This window comes from Phyllobates terribilis, unplaced genomic scaffold, assembly GCF_046119375.1.
Source record: "Phyllobates terribilis strain yellow unplaced genomic scaffold, ASM4611937v1 Scaffold_7154__1_contigs__length_39601, whole genome shotgun sequence".
Classification (NCBI taxonomy): Eukaryota; Metazoa; Chordata; class Amphibia; order Anura; family Dendrobatidae; genus Phyllobates; species Phyllobates terribilis.
In genome coordinates, this window is record NW_027369895.1 from 31,484 (window position 1) to 37,932 (window position 6,449).

The 6,449-nt window shown below is 34.5% G+C and overlaps 1 pseudogene; it reads left to right on the forward strand.

Annotated features, from left to right (window-relative positions):
• The first annotated feature begins 1,434 nt into the window (after nt 1-1,434).
• Nucleotides 1,435-5,747, forward strand: LOC141251498 (uncharacterized; annotated as a pseudogene).
• The last annotated feature ends 702 nt before the right edge of the window (nt 5,748-6,449 follow it).

A 6,449-nucleotide genomic window follows, 5' to 3' on the forward strand; every position in this document is an offset into this window, starting at 1 on the left:
ATCCGGGCTAAAAACGTAGATACCACCTTTATGTAATCAACTTAAGAGCCCGATCGTTTTGTTTTTTGATATTCCGGACTCTAAACTCCCCCTAAAATTTTCCCGCATCCCCTATTTTCATATCCGGGTTTTATATTAACATGATCTCGGATTATTCGTGCGGGAGTACTTGTTTTTGATTTTTTTAAAAAACCCTAAAAATGAGCGCAAATGTTTGGCGCTTATTTCCTTCCCTTCAACGCCGCATTCTCCTTTCTTCTTCAATGCCCCATTCTCCTTTGCTTCAACATTCCCAATAGCTTGTCTTCACCACTCCTGGCGGCTCGTCGATTGTCTCCTATCTGAAATTAATCACCAAAATTGTGGAGGATCCAGATTCAATGGAGCTCCACTTATTTATTTTCAGTTCCCTCAAATCTGGCAGTTCAGGTTCCCAATTTTATCAGTTAAATTGTCGAAACTCGAAGGCGGGCTAGGGAGAGATTGGGAGAGGGAGATGGGAGAAGCGGCAACTAGCGACGATTTGCTTCTCAAAAGCTTCTTTGCCGAATTCAGCCTTTGTTTTCGCGGTAAGGCGTAAGCTTTGCCTAGTTTTAATTCTAATTGCATCGAGTTCTTATTTATTTAGGTAATATTCAGAATTAGGGTTTTGTTATTGGGCATTTAATCTCAATAGAGGGTAATTGCAGCTGCTGGCTTGCAAATTGCTTGGACATGATCTTAGGGTTTTGATAAATTAATAGAAAAATTGTGATCCTTAGAAGAGTAAAAGGTTGCGTTTGGATGCAGCTATCTGGACTTTGTTGTAATTCTACATTTCCCCAGTGAGTAGGTGCATGTGAGCTTCAAATGTTTAGCATTCAGTTCTAGGATTTTGCAGGTCTCAAAGAGCATGTGGAAGTTGCTTGACGATTTGTATGTTTGTGCCGGATTAGCTTAAAGTTCTAACTTTTCTTACTGAATGGCAACAAATTGAGGTTAAACAGATAACATGATAGTATATTTTGAATCATAAATCAGCAACTCATATTTCCATTCAAAACAGGATATCTTATATGCTAGATCATATTACTCTATGTTGCTTGACACGTGATCTCCAAATCTTGTAGGATACTTTCATGCTTCAATTTAAACAAATATGAGCATCTCAATCTACCATTTGATTCTTCAGTAGAAGATGTGAAGAAGCAATATCAAAAGGTTAGTCTCTCTGACTCGGTAAACATTCAGGACGTTCATCCTGAAATTGTGAGTGATATCTGGTTAGTCTCTCTGATTTAGTGAACATTCGGGATGAACTTAAATAGAAATTTTCTTTTATTAGTGCTACTAAGATTGTGAATGATTATGCAAGACAATAAAGAATATACTGTAGTTGTACCTGAATTATTGTAACCTTGGAACTAATGCATGTGATGTGAAATAAAGTGAGTTATGTCTGGTATTGCAGGGACATTAAACTTGTGTCTTTTTGATGTAAAATTTTAGTTTAGTCTTGATTTGCAGTTAGTTTTGAGCTTCTCTGTTTTGTTGGCTGAGTTTTATGACTAGTTAATAGTATACATGATATTTGGTTGAAGTAGTTGGTTAAAGATAATTAGTTTTCCTCGGTGAGATGTATTTGTTAGATTGGTTCTAGTGGTGCTCAGCTAAAGATTATGTGTCAATATATGTCTTCCAGGTAGAACCTATCATTCCAAAGCTACCCATGTCTGAGCAAAACTCTAAGGCTACACCTACCCTTTTAATTACAAGAGATCAAGTATAGCCTTTAAATTGTGTTCACTTTATTCAATTGCTTAATAAATGTGTATTAAATCGTGAACAATATACTGTTTTGATTCTATTAACTAGCAATATCTTTAATGGACTTTTATTTAAGTTCAGTGAATATGTGAATATGACATGCCTATCAATTATTGATATATTCATGTATATTTTGTGTTCTCATTGATTTCATATTGATTTGAGGCTGTGGTGCATGAAGATATGATCCGTGAAAGCTAGCTAACAAGGAAGAAGAACGCCAATTTCTTAGAGGATTGGATTTGCGTCTTCCTCCCTTACTATCACTGGATTAGATCTTATCAATTTAATGAGTACTTGCAGAACTATGTTGTTGCTGGTGTCACTCTAGGTGTCATGCTTATTCCTCAGGTGAATCTCGTTTTAATATTTGTGTTCGAGTTCAAATAATTTGCAATTGAGAATTCGGTGGAGAAAGACACTTTAGATTGGATTAGCATAGACAATTCTTCTGTTTCTTGCAACTTCACTTCATATGGCAATGAATTCTATTTCTTTTATTCTGTTTTCTTCTTATTCTTCTATTTTACGAATTTACAGAGCTCATGATTCGTTAGCAATTCTCCTATTCGAGAAAAACTCAATCGTGTCAAGCAACTATTGTTAGATTGGGTTATCTAGACTGGATTTCCTAGATAGGCAAGAGTACTTTTCACGACTTACCTATCCTTTTTTATGTTGGTTAAGTATGTTTGAACTTATAGTGTTTTCTTTGTTGCAATTGGCGACTAAATAGTTATATATATGCTAGATACAAGTACAGATTGCACATATAGAATTGTTCGTCGGTGTTTTCTCCATGATTTTTGATCATTCATTCATGTCCTGCATAATAAGTGTAAATTACTTACTTTCTGAGTCTTGATTTTCTGGATTGCATATTTTCCACAAGTCAGTTGCTTAATCACAATGTACCTGGAATGAAAAAATTTGCTTTCCAAGTACTTTACTTTGTCATTTTATTCCTATTAAAGTGATGATTGAATACTTTGTTACTCCGGGTCATGTCTTATGCAAAGTTAGCTGGGCTAAGTTCAATATATGGACTCTGTAAGCATATATCTTTCCTTTAGGAGGGGATTAGCATACATCCAGTACAACATATTGCATGTTGTTTTATAATTCTATAAACAAGCTTGTTTATTTTATTAGATGAACTTTTTTCCCTTGTGCAACAGATGCTGGGGTGATGCATGTATTCATGTATGCCATTTTTTGGTCATCACGACAGCTTGCTGTTGGTCCTGTGGCTTTGGTGTCCATCCTGGTCTCTAATACATTAACATTGTTGATTCATCTGATGCCTTATACACAAAGCTTGCAATTTTATTGGCTCTTATGGTTGATGTGTTGGAATGCATAATGGGACTCTTAAGGTTCAGTTTGTAAATTTATGGCTAATTTAATAGGAATTTTGTGTGTGTTTCAGACGCTTATTTGCTTTTTTCTTCATTTTCTTTATAGGTTGGGATGGATTATTTGTTTCGTTAGTCATTTGTGATTTCTGGTTTTACTACTGCATTTGCTATAGCGATTGCCTTCTCTCAAGCAAAGTACTTTCTTCGATATGACATAAGTAAGGCCACGAAAATCGTTACCCTGATTGAAAGTATCATTTCTGGGATAAGTGGGGCATGTTGCACGTGCATGTCTGATTCCATTCTAAATTTTGCTCAGTTCACATTTTCATTCTATTTTTCTGTTTATGTATGCTTTGTAGTATTTATTTTCCTGCTAGAAAATTTCCATGTCATGTATGCTTTGTAGTATTTATTTTCCTGCTAGAAAATTTTCAGTGATAAGACATTGCTCTTAGTTACTTAAACTCATTTTGTCACCTATCATTTTTCTGCTTTTCTCTTCATCAGACCTGGTTCAGTAATACACTTATACATAGATCTCTCATGTGCATTCTATTGTGTTTTAAGTTAAGATAATTTGAGCTCAATTGATTCAATATATCCTTGTTCTTTGTGAGAAAACTTTCATGTTTAAATGTTCAGTTTGTCTCTCCTTTTGTAGTTCACATGGCAACCATTTGTATTGGGATCATGTATTCGAGTTGTGCTCCTTATTATGAAGCATTTGGTAAGACTGAATTACATTCTTTTTGTCTGATACTTTGCATTGTATTATGTGACCTGATTTGAATTAATATCCATTATGACCATTTATGTTTAGGGGAAAACAAAGAAGTACTTGCGATTTCTTTGTGTAGCAGGCCCTCTTAAGGGAGTTGTATTGGGTACAGCTTTTGTGAAAATAATTAAACCGTCTTCCATTAGTGTGGTAAGAATGCATGAAAATGATTTTTTATTTAAGAAAATTAAATTAAAATTTATGACCAAAACATAAATATGCACCAATCTTGTTCATATTGCAATTTTAATATGCGAAACTGAATACATTAACAAACATGCATAAATTCATTTTCAATCTTGCTTCTTTGGATTTCATCAACCATATCTTGTGATTTATAATTCCTTGATAAGTAATAGTAACTTAATCCACCATTTCATGGAAGAATTAGCCATCTCCATTTTGCCTGGTAATAAGAGAGATTAATGAATGACATATCACTGGTTTCGCATACTTCACCATCTTGATTCCAACTGTATGCCTTATCACTGGTGTTGTTATACTGGTAAAAGAATATCCATACTTTCTCTTCCCACTTTCTTCATTTTCATATAGATTAGTAATTTACTTTAATTGCATATGGACTCAAGGAATCCGTTGGAATAGCTAAAGTGTTGGCAGCAAAGAATGGCTATGAGTTGGATTCAAATCAAGAGGTATTCTAACTTTATTGATTGGCAATCAAAGGTAAACTTTTTTTGTAAAATCAAACTTTATCACTTGCAGTTATTTGGTCTTGGAGTCTCCAACATTGTGGGATCATTCTTCTCATCATACCCAACTACAGGTCAAAAATTTTCTTTTACCAAATTGATGTCTTATGATTTATTTCCCGATTTATTCTCACAACTAGATCAATGCATAATCTCATCTCTCATAATAAACTTTTATCTTTCAGGCTCCTTCTCTAGATCATCTTTGAACAATGAGAGTGGTGCAAAAAGGGTTTTTTCAAGAGTTATTTTGGGGACAATAATGGGATGTGCTCTTCTGTTCATGACTAAATTATTTGAATACATACCGCGCGTTTTTGTTAACCTTTGTAATTTGTATGCTTAAGAGAATGTTACTTAAAATATACCTAATTTTCCTATGCTATTTGACAGTGTGCTCTAGCTGCCATTGTGATATCTGCTGTTATGGGCTTGGTGAGTTTGTACTCCAAATCCATATGTTCGTGTCTTTGGCTTTTGTTCTTGAGCTTTTATCTTTGTCTTTGCAGATGGACTATGAAGAGGCTATACCTTTATGCCGTATAGATAAAAAAAAAAATCTTTGGACCATAACTTTTTTAACTACTTTATTCCTTAGTATAGAGATTGGTGTTCTTGTTGGGGTAAGTAAACACTTACTTAATAAGAATGAGAATCAATAAGGCATGTGTTGATCTTCATCATTTCTGAATTTGTAGGTTGGAGTTTCACTTGCATTTGTGAATCATGAATCAGCAAACCCCCATATTTGTGAGTTAATACAGAACATAATTCAAAAAGTGTGCTTGAATAGCTACTAAATTTTCATTCAGTTGATCTTCATAATGTTTTGCAGTTGTTTTGGGTCGTCTTCCAGGCACCACATTTCTGTGATGCTCATTATTGCTCAAGGTTTGTGTAAAGCTTTACAATTTGAACTTATTCCTACCATCTCCTATGTTTTATCTCTTTAGTTGCTACTTTTTAGGTATTTTTTACTATCTTTATTGTTGATTTTTTTTATAATTATCTAAAATATGTTCATTATTATTTGCAGGATGTCAAATGTCAAGAATGATTTATCTAATGAAGGTGGATTTGGATCGATGAAACAATGTTGAAATTCATTTGCATTAAGACAATCAATCAATTAGGACTATGAAATTAAGTGAACAATTATATTGTGTGTTGGATGTCAAAATACTGATGTATGATATTTGGAATATTATAACTTTCAAATTATTAATATACGTTATACATTGTTGAAATTTCAGATTATTAATGCTAATATATACAAGAAAGTGAATTATTATTGGGTACAAATCTGTTTTTCTGGATAAGAGTACACAGTCCCGATATTCAATAGGGGAGGTGATCTGGGCTAAAAAGCCTTTCTTATCCATGCACTATTTTAACTATAAAGCCTGGATTTGCGTGAAACTGGTCCGCGCTAAACAACCTCTGTCAAGCGTGCTCTCTTACAACTATAGAGCTCGGGGTTTGTGAAAGGTTCTCCGGGCTCAATACATTTTGGCCCAAAGACCTGAAGCCCGGACCGTTTTTGGGTATATCCAGGTTCTATGCCTTTATACACCCGGGCTAAAAAGCCGTTTTCCTAGTAGTGAAGTTGTGCATTCCTCGGTGCTCCTTAAAGCTCTTTCTTTTTGAGGAAGCTCACAAGAGAGGACTCATGGAACACTTTGGAAGGGATAAAACTTATGCCATGCTCCACACTCATTTCTTCTAGCCACACATGCTTAGAGATGTAGAGACTATGCTTAGAAAATGCATTGAATGTCTTAAAGCCAAGTC